At 44.8% G+C, this 13414-nt stretch overlaps 1 protein-coding gene across 1 annotated transcript in view; it reads right to left on the bottom strand.

The window, feature by feature from the left end:
• Positions 1–13414, bottom strand: part of INPP5B (inositol polyphosphate-5-phosphatase B) — a 78873-nt gene that overhangs the window by 57692 nt on the left and 7767 nt on the right. The gene's annotated exons all lie outside the window — the stretch shown is intronic.

A 13414-nucleotide genomic window follows, 5' to 3' on the forward strand; every position in this document is an offset into this window, starting at 1 on the left:
AAAAAAAAATCAATAAAATATATTTTAAAAAGAAGAAAGGAAAACATATATTTTATTTAAAAAATAAATAAAATGTAAGCTCTATGCGGCAGGGACTTGCTTCTCTATGCCATTTCTCAGGGACCTGGAACAGCATCTGGTGCATAGTAGGTACTCAACGTGTTAAATGCTTGAAGTATCAGGAAACTTAAGTTGAAGTCTAGCTCTACCATTACTTTCCTGTGTGACAAGTTACTTCCTCTCTTTGGGTCTTAGTTTCATCTATAAAGTAGGGACTTTAAATATCTCATGGGGCTTTAGAATGCGCAAAGGCAAACCAAGGTATAAGAGCTCTGCTTCTGCATGTCGGTGTTTTCCACGGACTCGGGATTTTTTGTTGTTGTTGTTTTTAGTTGTTCCTACTAACAGCCAGACTGAAAGGACAAGTGGTCAGCTTATTAGGTCCATAAGTGGGCAGTGCACTGACTGGAAAATGGCCTTGCAGACCTGCATCTCGTCTGTGCTTTCACGATGCGTCTGCCCCGAGACGCGGCAAGGACCGGAACATCTTCATTCCTCACTCTATGTATGGAAACTTTAAGGCATGATTTGGGGATTTCCAGCCACAGGCAGTCTTCTCGGAATCTTTTCTCTCCTGAATCTGGCACGGAAGCTGGCTGTCAGCAGCTCTTCACCAAACTTGCTATCACACAGCCCCTCTCTGGCCACAGCTTCCTGTCCTTCCTCCTCTCCTGCTTCCCCACTCCCGCTCTGCCCTTTTTCCAACCCCAGACCTCCAATCCTTTGTCACTCGGTCTAAGAGGCGACATCTGGGATCTTTCCCTTCTTCCTATGCTTAGTCACCAAGTCCTATAAATCCTCTCTCCTAAGTGTTTTTATACCTGATCCTCTTCCCTACCCACAACTGCCATGCCTTGGGTTAGGCCCTGAATATTTCCGGAAAGCACACTCAGTGATTTCCCGGCCTCCATCCTCACCCCCTCCAATCCATTAAGTCAGCACCTAGAAGAAAACGAATCTGAGCGTCATTCCTGTGCATAAAATTCCTCAATAGCTTCCATCACCTTTGGACTAAAACCCAAACCTCGGAATATGCATACAAGTAAAATCGAGTGTCCTGATGCTTTTGATTAAATTTAGTTTTAAATCCTATCTCTAGGAATCATCTCTCTCCCTCTCTCTACCCCTCAGAGACCTAACTTTCTCCCAATAATCAGCAACCCCCAAGGCAGCAGAAGGACAGTAGTCTGGACTGACTAATGATCACCGGATGGGGACCTCTGGCAGGATGAAGATAACACCTTAACCTAAGTTATGTCTCAACACCTGAGCCCTAAGGTGAAACGACCCTCAGGTAACTTTTCCATGAAACCAGACAAAGGGATGCCAGGGCTGTCCTCAAGACCAGAAGAAATGACTCATTGCCCTTACTTCACCCCCAACTGATCAGCTCCCGGCACGACCCTGAACCCCTAACACACAGTGTTTTGTGATTTTTGCCCTGTATGATCTGCAACCCACATGGCGTCGGGGAGTTCAGGCTTTTGAGCATTAACTTCACGTTCTCGGGGTGGCACCATTCATAATAAAATAGTCAATATTTCTCCACCGCAATTCTCGGTGTTTAGGGTTTGGCTCTGCTAGTGCCAGGTGGGCGAACTCTTCGTACTTTTTTTTTTAAATATATTTCTTTATTGATTTCAGAGAGGAAGGGAGAGGGAGAGATAGAAACATCGATGATGAGAGAGAACCATCGGTCAGCTGCCTCCTGCACGCTCCCTACTGGGGATGGAGCCCGCAACCTGGGCATGTGCCCTTGGCCGGAATCGAACCCAGGACCCTTCACTCCACAGGCCGAAGCTCTATCCACTGAGCCAAACTAGCTAGGGCACTCTTTCTGTTCTGTAACACAAGGACCTTTGTAATTAGTCCCAGACTACTTTTCTAGCCCCATCTCCTACCACTGACTCCCACCGCCCCTCACACATACCCCCAATAGAGTCATGGCAAAATGATTTATTTTTTTAGATGTTGCCTCCTCACCCCACCCCTGAGTCTGGGTGTATCAAAACCACTCCTCAATCCTACCTACATATGGTGAACTTCAAACTCATCCTTTAAGATTCAGCTCAGGAATCTCCTTCAAAAAGCTTTCTCTGGCCTTGTCCTTAGATTCTTACATGCCCAGTGATTCCCTCTATCAAGACATTTATCATAGTGAAACTGTAACTGTGTTTAACTCTTTTTATTTGCCTTATCTCTTTAGCTAACCAAGGACTGATGTTTTTTCTTGTGGCCCCCACTTTGGAACAAACCAAGCAGTTACTAAACACAGAGAACAAACAGCCACAAGGCCGAAGCTCACTGCCATTTCTGGGTGCTTTCTTGCTGACCACTTTTCACACCTACAATTCAAACCATTTCCCAGCAAGAGCCAATCTACTAAGTCAACCATAGTAACAATCGCAGCCCGATCTGGAAGTATAAAAGTACAGAAGTGTTCCATTTTTCTTGCAAATATTGAGCACTGCACGGCACATCTTACAGAAACTCTTTTCACATTCCTCACTAAATAGACGATGACCTTTGGGCCCAAGCAGCTATACAGCATGATATATATCTCCTACCCCTTACCTGAAGTCCTTGGGGCCAAGGGTATTTTGGACTTCAGAATTGAGGGGATTTTAGAAAGATAACACGTTCCCTATACCATAGATTGCACAACACTCCCAGCAGAGTCTGAGCCAACACCCAGTAATCAACACTTTAGTATTTCCACAGTGCGATTTATGAGTAGTAACACTTAGTGGGATTAAGTAAAGCCTATAAATAGTTTCATGTCAGTCAAGCAAGTCTTACTGCCAAGTTGAGTTTGGGCCAAGCTTACAAAAAAAATTTTTTTTTTCATTCTTTAGAACTGCTGCTGATAAAGGATTGAGGATACAAATGAAGAGCATGGCCTGACATATCTACGTATATGCACCAGAGATGACTGGAGTGTGTGTCTATGCACATATATACCACATGATTACAGATATATTATATCTATATCTATCTATCTATCTATACACACACACACACACACACACACACACACACACACACACACACACGGGAAAATCCGGAAGGGTATACATCAGATGCCAATAGCAGTCATTTCACAGCGGTAGGATTTCTTTTTCTTTTGCTTACAGGTACTTTCTAAATTAGCTTTGGAGTGAGACTTAGGTTCCATTTCTGGCCCTGCCACTTACTAGCTGTATGAGCAGGTTATCTAACTTCTCTAAGCTTCTGCTTCCTCAACTGAACAAAGATAACAGTTATCTGCCTTATATGGTTGCTGTCCTTCTTTCCTATGGTTACCTCAAGGCTATCCCAAGCTTCGGCCAAACCAGACCTGTTAAAAGACCATTATCTACAAAACAAAGATAGGAGGGAAGGCCTTGCTTTCAATGTCTTGTAGCCAGGCTTACCACAGACTTGTGTCTGGGCTTTTACTAAAACACTAGAGGCCCAATGCATGAAATTCGTGCAAGGGGCTTGGCCCTCACAGTCCCGGCTGGCCCTCACAGCCCCTCGCAGCCTCAGCCAGCTTCGTCCGGAAGGTTGTCTGAAAGGTCATTTGGCTGTCCGGTCTAATTAGCATATTACACTTTTATTATTATAGATGACATCAGGTAAGGAAAAAGAGCAAATTCAAACTAAATCTTTTGAAATTTATCCAAGAAACAACAACATTATTTCCTTTAAAAACAAAACAAAACACATGTGTTTATTGATTTCTAGAGAGAGAGGAAAGGAGAGGGACAGAGAGATAGAAACATCGATGAGAGCAAAACACAAACTTCATTGTCTAGCTGCCTCCTGCACGCCCCGCACTGAGGATCAAGCCTGAAACCCAGGCATGTGACCCGACTGGGAATCGAACCAGCGACCACCTGGTTCATGGGTCAACGATCAACCACTGAGCCACATCAGCCAGGCACAACATTATTTTTTTTTAATATATTTTATTGATTTTTTTATAGAGAGGAAGGGAGAGGGACAACAGAGAGAAACATCGATGGGAGAGAAACATCATCAGCTGCCTCCTGCACACCTCCTACTGGGGATGTGCCCGCAACAAAGGTACATGCCCTTGACCGGAATCGAACCTGAGACCTTTCAGTCTGCAGGCTCTATCCACTGAGCCAAACCGGTTAGGGCCACAACATTATTTCTTAATTCAACTGCTTCTTACTAGACCAGTGCTTCCCAGTAGAATTTTCTGTGGTGACAAAAATGTTCTATAACTGCACTGCCCAAAACAGCAGCCACTAGCCACACTTGAACACTTAAAAAATGTGGCAAGAGAGAATGAGAAACTGAATTTATTTGATTTACCTAAATTAACTTTAAATAGCCACATGTGGCTAGTGGCTACCATATTGATCAGTATAAATCTAGATCAGTGGTTCTCAACCTTGGCTGCACATTAGAATCACCTGGGAATCTTTTTAAAATCCTGATTCCGGAGGATGAGGCCCAGAAATCAGGATTTTAAAAAGATTCCCAGGTGATTCTAATGTGCAGCCAAGGTTCAGAACCACTGGTCTACAAGAATCATCAGCCATCACAGACAATTCTTTTTTTTTTTTTAATATATTTTATTGATTTTTTACAGAGAGGAAGGGAGAGGGATAGAGAGTTAGAAACATCGATGAGAGAGAAACATCAGTCAGCTGCCTCCTGCACACCCCCCACTGAGGATGTGCCTGCAACCAAGGTACATGCCCTTGACCGGGATCGAACCTTGGACCCTTCAGTCTGCAGGCCGACGCTCTATCCACTGAGCCAAACCAGCCAGGGCAACACAGTCAATTCTAAGCAAAGCTGCCCGCACCACCTGAGCTCAGACCCTCCACTGTCAACTGGGCGGTTCTGCAGGATGTTTTGCAAGGGTGGGTCCCAGGTGAAACTGTGCTTTAACTTGTGGGCCCTCTCCCTGAGCTCTCCCTTCCTTCCATCACGAGCACCGTCATTCTGCCGTCAGCCAGGTTTGCCGTCCTGCCATTTGCTCACCCCTCTCCTGGGGCCCCCAGAGCCCGTCAGTCATCAGTCTCTTCACTCTCAGAGCTGTCTTTCTCCAGGTCATCCTCTTCTCACCTGTTACCTCAAGAGCTTCCCAATTAAGAGATCCTCCCACTTCTTCCTACCAATTCAGCCTCTGAACCTGGCCAGATTAAACTCTGACTCCATCTCTCCCTGCTCTGAAACGTTCAGCATTACACCACTGCCTGCAGGTGAAGATCCAAGCTGGCTGAGCTGGCACATGAGGCCCAAACTGGCCCTACACTCTCTCTCACCCATCCACCTCCCAAAGACAGCCCCATCCAAACAGGCTGGTTCCAATCCCTAAACACTACGCCAGTGGTTCTCAACCTTGGCTGCACATTAGAATCACCTGGGAATCTTTTTAAAATCCTGATTTCTGGGCCTCATCCTCTGGAATCAGGATTTTAATAAAAAGATTCCCAGGTGATTCTAATGTGCAGCCAAGGTTGAGAACCACTGCTCTACGCCCTTTAGAATTAGTGTTGCCAACCAGGTAAAATTCAGCACGCCCAGTAAATTTGAATCTCAGATAAACAATGAATAATTTCTTGTGACATACTTATAACAAAAAAGCAGCTGTTTTTCTGTGATTCAAATTTAACTGAGTATTCTGTAGTTTTATTTAAGAAATGTGGCAACTCTGTTTGGAATTAAATTTTTCACCAAAAATGTGGTCGATATCTCCAACAAAGATCAGTTTAAATTTGTCTTCACTTGTTTCCGCTAAATTTCTAAGTACACTTGAATTAAGGATGGGGTGATGAAGGGAAATATTAAGTAGGGAAATAAATTGGGCATCAATAATTTTTCCTCCTTCTTTCCTGATAGGAATTCAATGGGAAATGAAGTTTCCTAGCCTGTTGCATTCTAGTTTTTCTGTTTGAAACAAGGTCCATCTAACTCAGAAACATTTACAAGTATATATAAGACAATGCAGATCAACCTTGGGAATTAATTTCGAATATGGATGTCATTTTCATCACTTCTCCATAACTTTATTTTCAAGAAAACTGTTTAAAAAACAAAAACAGACTTACTCCCCATGCATGCCACCCTCACTGCTGCCCCCCTAGGAGGTCCCTCCTCCTTGATGGCCACCTCTCCTTCAAAGCCAGCCTCAACTTCAACATCCTCCTTCACAAAGCGCTCTCCACCACGCTAGTCCTCAGTAGTCATTCCCCTGAATTCTGAAGCCCTTTTTATTCAAATAACTTGTTTGAAAAAGTTATAACTTGTTCAAAATTAGAGTGTTTTAGAAAAAGCCTTGGGCTTTGAAATAGACCTGGCTATCTTACTGGCTCCATCCACTACCTCATATGAAACCTCAAGCAAATTACTTCATTTGTTTCCTCATTTGTAAAACGAAGATAACACCACTCAACTTACAGAGGCCAAAAGAACAAACAAGTGAAATTTAAATGGGTCAAGAGCCTGCCTAGCATAATGCCTGGCCCACAGTAGGTATTCAGGTACTGTTAGTTCTTTTCCTCTGGAATCCCCCACTGCTTTGGTAATAATGACAACCATTTATTACTTATTGAGTACCCTCTAAAAGCTAGCTGTCGTGTTATTTCATGTGATAGTTCTGATTGCTGGCCTCACTTTTACAAACGAGGTTACTGAGGCCCAGAGTAGGTAGCAGAGACGCCCCAGGACACAGAGCCAAACCAGTAAATGGCACAACTGACACTAAAACCCGGATCTGCTCGACTCCACAGAAGGAGCACATCTTCAATGAAACTAGAAACTCTTGGGGGTAAGTACATTATAAATAGAAGGGTTGAGTCTGTTTGGATAACGAACCACCCTGATCTCCACATGTGTGGGGGTGGCTCTCATTGCTGAGTGGAGATCTCCTCCTACCCTTCAGGAGTTGCTACCAGACAGGTCTAGGAGGAGGTGTCCTTCCTACCTTCTCAGCCACTGGCCTTTGCATTCCATTTCCAGCAACTAGAAGAACTTGCAAAATACAATTCACACTGGCAGGAGTAAGTGGGTGGGTTCGATGCTTATCAGAGACAGTGACACACCAGCAAGCGTGGCCCCATGGGCTCACTTAGTTTAAGATAGAGCAACACATACCAGCAAGAGACACTTGCATTCAATTCACGGGGAGCTAAACAGATCCAGTCCAGCTACCCAGAACCCAAGTCAGGCTGAATTCATTTTGACAATGACAGTAATATCATCATGAATAATATTAATAGCAAATATTGAGGCTTTCTACAAGGCAGGCACGGCTTTAATCACTTTATGTATATTTAGTTTTCACAATCCCTATTATCTACACTTTGCAGACCAAGAGATAAACACAGAGAGGTTAAGTAACTTGCCAAGAAAACATAACCAATAGATCACACTGCCAGCATTCAAACCCAAGGAATCTGGGTCAAGAGTCTGTGCTCTTAACCAATAAACGAAATTAACTATCAGAAGAGCATGAAGTTCAGCCCTGGCCAGTTTTGCTCAGTGGCTAGAGCGTCGACCCACAGACTGAATGGTCCCGGGTTCGATTCCAGTCAAGGGCTCGTACCTTGGTTGCAGGCTCGACCCCGTCCCCGGTCAGAAGTAATACAAATAAGTAGAAAAGTTTTGTTTGAGAAGCATTTGGGGATACAAAAGGAGAGTGGCGGGTTAGGGCTCAAGCATTAGATTCACACAGACAACCTGAGTTCTAATCTCAACCCTGTCACTGACCAGTGAGTGGTCTGAGGCATGTGACCCACCCTCTCTGAGCCCAATCTCTTCACCTGAAAAATGGACGACCTGCTCCTACAGAACTTTTGTGGCACAGTGTAAGGCACACACCCATAGTGAGTGCTTAATAAACGGTAGCCATTTGCCCAGCCGGTGTGGCTCAGTGGTTGAGTGTCGACGCATGAACCAGGAGGTCACAGTTTGATTGCCGGTCAGGGCACACGCCCGGTTTGCGGGCTCAGATTTTGCGGGAGGCAGGCACTCAATGATTCTCTTTCATCACTGATGCTTCTCTATCCGCCCGGTTTTCGGGCTCAGATTTTGCGGGAGGCAGGACTCAATGATTCTCTTTCATCACTGATGCTTCTCTATCTCTCTCCCTCTCCCTTCCTTTCTCTGAAATCAATAAAAACAAAATCAAAAACAAATCATATCTATTTAATAAGTCATAACAGTAATTAATTTTGTAATAAATTTTACTTTTTTATTTATTAGTAATAAATTTTTCTTTATATATATTAGGGCCAATCTGTAAGGCTTTAAATACCATGTACAGTTTGGATTTTATTCTTTTGGCGAAGGGGAGCTAAGTACATAGCACATAGTACGTAAGGCAAGGAGCTCTTGAGAGAAGCCCATACACAGGGCACCCAGCATTAAAAAGAATGAAAAGAATCAATTTTTCCGATTTCAGCCTGGGCACCATCCCTAATAGTTATTTTACTTTCTTAAAGGTCAAATAACCAGGCTTTTAGGTATTTTTCTTTCTTTTCAGTCTTTTTAACATTTCCCATTCTCTTGTCGCTTAAAAAAAGAAGAATCATAGATTTTTGGCATTTAAAGTGAACAGACACATCTCTAAAAACACATCCTGTGCCCTGCCAACCTTTGGGCCCTGGACTCAAACTCCAATGTGCAGCCTGTGCAAATCCAACTTAGGTTAGCAAGGGCTAAATGTGACCAGTTTAGCTTTCAAGGAGGAAGACGGTGCAATGACTTCACGGCAATAGGCTGTGGTGGTGATAGGCTACTGGAGAGATGACTTGACTTTTTCCTTCACACTCTCCCTTCACTGGAGCTTTCTGAGAACTGCCTGTGGTCTGGTGATAAAGCTGAAAGAGAAGTGGACAGGAGCAAACCAGGAAGAGGGGAGAGAAGCACAGAGCATGCTCAAAGTGGAACCGGGCAGGAGCTATGTAGGCGGAAAGCACTTCAAGCCATGAACTGTCTAGGTCTCTAAGGTTTAAACAAAGAAGGCAGACTTTTTTTTAGCACCTAGGATGTACAAGGCCTTAGGTTGGTCTGTGGGGAGGGAAGGGGGTGCAAAATGCTAAGGGCAACAAGTTCACACTTGTAAAAAAATGTAGCTGAATGAGCAGTCAACAAAGAGATGGAAAAAGCACAGGGTTTGTCCAGAAACAGTGAGCAGTCAAGTGTGAAGTCAGAGGAAATGAAGGTGAGTTGGGACAGATAAGACTAGAGAGCCTGCCTAAGCCAGGCCTGCAGGACCTGAACTCCAGGCTGAAGAATCTGAGTTTTATTCTGTAGACAACAGGAGATGATGCAGTATTCGAGGTCACATACAAAGTATGTACGTAAGGCATGATGGAAGTTACGTTCTAAAGAGATCCCTAAGGGAGAAAGAGACTTAAGGTGGGAAGGCTCATCACTGTACTAGTTCCGGTAAGAGGACGATACCAACATGAACTAACCGGGGTTAAGTTATTTTTTTTTAATTTTCAAAAGATTTTAAAATTGTAGAAAAAGAATGAACAGAATTTGGTTATCAGACATAAGAGGGGAGGGAAGAGTCAAAGATGACCGAGGTTTTCAGTGATTGCATTAACAGAAAAGAAACTAGAGGGGAGGAGTATAGAAGAAAGTGAGTGTAGTTATTTGGAAGAAAACAGCCTAGGGCGCACACACAGCCCAAGCCTAGGGCGCACACACAGCCCAAGCCTTTCCCTCCCCTCTCCATTTCCCTTTCCTTTCCACCTCCTTCTCCCCCAGGAAAAAACAAAACAACAACAACAAACAGCCTAGGATAGGCTCTGAAGGGGGAGTTTCTAAGCTCTTGGTGGTGAGAATCTGAATTCCTAAATATGTTTCCCAAATAAAGCACCCCTAAATAATTCAGCATTCCTTAAGCCATATGCGGCCCTCTAGGAGACAAAAACATTCACTCCCATTTTACAGATGGAAGAAAGAAAAGTCAAGAGACATGACTAATGTACCAAAGTGCGTTAAAGAAAATATAAAAATATCCAGGCCACTTAGACATATACTTTCCAATTCTCATCATTCATACTTGCTAGCTTCAGTTCACATAGGCATCGCTGGGAAAGCCTACAAATCTGTTACAGTATGGTTCAAGCAGCAAAGAAAGCATGCAAGTCAGCTAGCCTCTATGTTCCAACACTGTCTTTCCTCTAATAAATATTGATGCCTCCCTCTTCCTGAACCTTCGCCCCCGAGGACTTTTCTGCGCAAAGCTCCACTTCTAAATAAACATTTGTGGGTCACTTCACTTGCTCTAGACTTCTACTGTAGAATTCCAAAACAAACTGTTTTCTAAAGGAAGTCTTCAGGGGTTTCTCCAGTTCTAGAAACAAACAAGGTTAAACGGGACAAAAGGGAAAATGGAGAAGGGAACAACAAAAGGAGGAAGAAAAGTGAACACGGGTTTTTTTGTTGTTGTTTAAATAAACAAAGTGATTCAAATTAATTTGCTTAGCTGCCTGCAGAGCTTGCCACGAAGGTGGAGATGAGGGCCGTATTTCTACTGTGGATAAGCATCTAGGAAAATTCATTTTCCCCCTATTAAAAGGATGTTGGCCACACAGACTTTGCTTATTGAGATTCAGATAGACACACCCAGGACCTATTTTCCAACATTCTCTCTGGCTCCTACCCTGATAATCTAGGTTACCCTTTATGCTACCCTGAGATATAAATAGCATCCATTTCCTTTCTCAGGCCAGGCCGACTGTAAGCTTTGTTTCCTGGGTCCAGGGGAAAAAATACTCATGGCCCATCTCATTCTAAATGTGAGTTACTACAAAGCTGCCTCACTTTGAATCAACCATGGGGAGGGGAAAAAAAAAACCCACTTCAAAAGACTGAAATGTGTTATTACCATTTTGATAAATTGGTCCAGAATTGCCCCAGTGGGACTTCTGAGTAGCTGTTTCCTTTCTAGTGCGTAGCTCAGAATCCTCCAGAACACGGGTCTTCGCGTGTGTCCAGGATAAAATGCAGGTGAATATTTTACAAAATGACATGGATGTACTAAGCTATATACAGATTCCCCAAGAGGTTCTCTGGATTAGAGCAACCTTCATTTGCTAGACAGAAATAAGGAGGCATTTCTCCTTTTATCACCAGTCTGCATTTGAAGACATGGACTCCGATCTAAAATTAGCTGCATTTCACTTTTCTACAACAATCCCTACCGCCTGAATTCAGCAGAGACCAATCAAAGAAAGGCATAGACATCTTGGAGAGAAGCAGCAAAGTGAGGCCTTTCCTTTCTCTGCCAAGGCAAAGGTGAAGAGTAAAGATCAGGTTCACCTTTCCAGTGCTCTGACTCTTGGCTCACCCTACAAAGACCACCTCTCTTCTTTTTATGGACTGTGGGCTCTCTCTCTGTCAGACTGTCATCTCAGGGGAGCCCTGTTTTTCCTGATGTGCATGACAAATAGCATTTAAAAAAAATTTTTTTTTTAATTTCAGAGAGGAAGGAAGAGGGAGAGAGATATAAACATCAATGATGGGAGAGAATCATTGATCGGCTGTCTCCTGCATGCCCCCTACTGGGGACTGAGCCCACAACCCCGGCATGTGCCCTGATTGGAATTGAACCATGATCTCCTGGTTCAACCTCTTGAGCCACACCAGCCAGGCCAAAGAGCATTTTTTAAGCAGCCTTGGGTTGGTTCCCCAGGCTATTGGGAAGTACATATTTTGAGCATATGCACATAGGAAGTACCAAATCCTCTGTTTCTCTTGGGGACCATCCAGGGGGGTCCAAAGGGTTCCTGCCACCTGTTTTACAGGGTGTGACTCTCCTCTGAGGCCAGTATAAGTCTGGGAACACAGCTGACCCAAACAGAACTGGGTGTTTGGTGCTATTGCTTCCCAATTTTAACATGAGCAACTAGAAATCAGTAAGATAACCCCCTTTACTGTAGGTATTCTGATGGGAACTAATAATTTCAAACCAAAAGTAAAACCAAAACCTTGACAAAAAATCCTCACTAGCGTGTGGCTAGTTTCTGGGGTTTTTTGTTTGTTTGTTTTTTGTTTTTTGGAAGGAATGAAAAGATGCTGAGGTCCCCACATCATTTATCACCCAGCACAGATAACTGGCTTCATTCAGAGCTGTGCTGACTTCTCCCAGAAGACCTCTCTCTACTTAGGGAATGAGACACGCCAACAGCCTGGTGCTGGTGTGCCAAGAAGACAGAACCCACCTCTTCCTGTTGCCATTGGGCCTGTTTTCCACAGACGGGATTCTGGCAGCCTCTTTCGAGGAGCAGAGAAGAGGATATGTTCTTAATCTTAAGGGGTCCCAGAACCAGAGCCCACAATGTCATGGAAACTGAAGCAATAGCTGTCTCAAGATCAGCACTTCGAGTTATCTGAGCTAAACCCATGAAAGATGCCCGCTATCGGCACCATCAGGTGCTTTGACCACGTCTTGTGGTGGCCGCAATGAAGGAAAAGCTTAAGGCCTGAGGAAGTCCTTGGCCTGCCTCGTTTCCTCTCATTTTACAAAATTATGCAACCTGCTATCACCCCACCACCACCACCACCCGTCACAGTTTCCAGCCTTGAAGAGTCAGTGAAGTGCTGGCCCACACCTGACACAGCTACTTGAGACTCTTCATCTCTAGCGAATGGCTGAGAAAAGTGGTCATGCCAAAGCTCGAACGTAACTGGAGCCACATGGGCACGCCCAGGAGGTAAAAAACACACAAAACAAACAAACAAAAAAAAACAAACCCACCAGGGCGCCCTTGCAGAACAGTAGGAGCTGGACAGACAATACAGGTGTGCAGGTCATCCCTGAGCACCAGACTGGCCCAAATTTCAGCCCCGCGCCGCTCGCTCTCCAAAAGACAACCTTCTGCTCAACAATTGGCCTTTTGTGCTGCACAAGGGTTGGGTGGAAAAAACCTAGTCCCTTTCCCGTGGAACCTCATCCGCGTCTCCTTTCCCGGGGGGACAGGGCTCCCCTGGACTCCGGCTCTGCGCACAGCCCAATCCATACCCGGGGCTGGGAACCGACAAGGGAGCCAGAGGGCCCCGATACGCACACCATTCCTCACCCAAAGGAAGGGTCCGTCGGGGACGCCTGCTCCCCGGCACAAGCCAAAGTCGGAAGGTCAGAACTGAACTGGCTGAAGGTTAGGTTGTCCTGCGGCTCAGAGAGGGGCAGCGACTGGCCCCAGGTCACACAGCAAATCAGAAACAGAGTTGGACTCTACGACCCCAGCCTCAGGATTCCAGAATATGCCCGGCCACCCGCCGGCCCACGCCACGCCCGAATCAAAATAATTGACATCCCCTCTCGGAGCTTCAGCCCCGGCGTCCCCGCCTCCGCAGCGCTAGAACCTCGGGC

The sequence above is a fragment of the Myotis brandtii genome, unplaced genomic scaffold, assembly GCF_000412655.1.
Source record: "Myotis brandtii unplaced genomic scaffold, ASM41265v1 scaffold274, whole genome shotgun sequence".
Taxonomy (NCBI): Eukaryota; Metazoa; Chordata; class Mammalia; order Chiroptera; family Vespertilionidae; genus Myotis; species Myotis brandtii.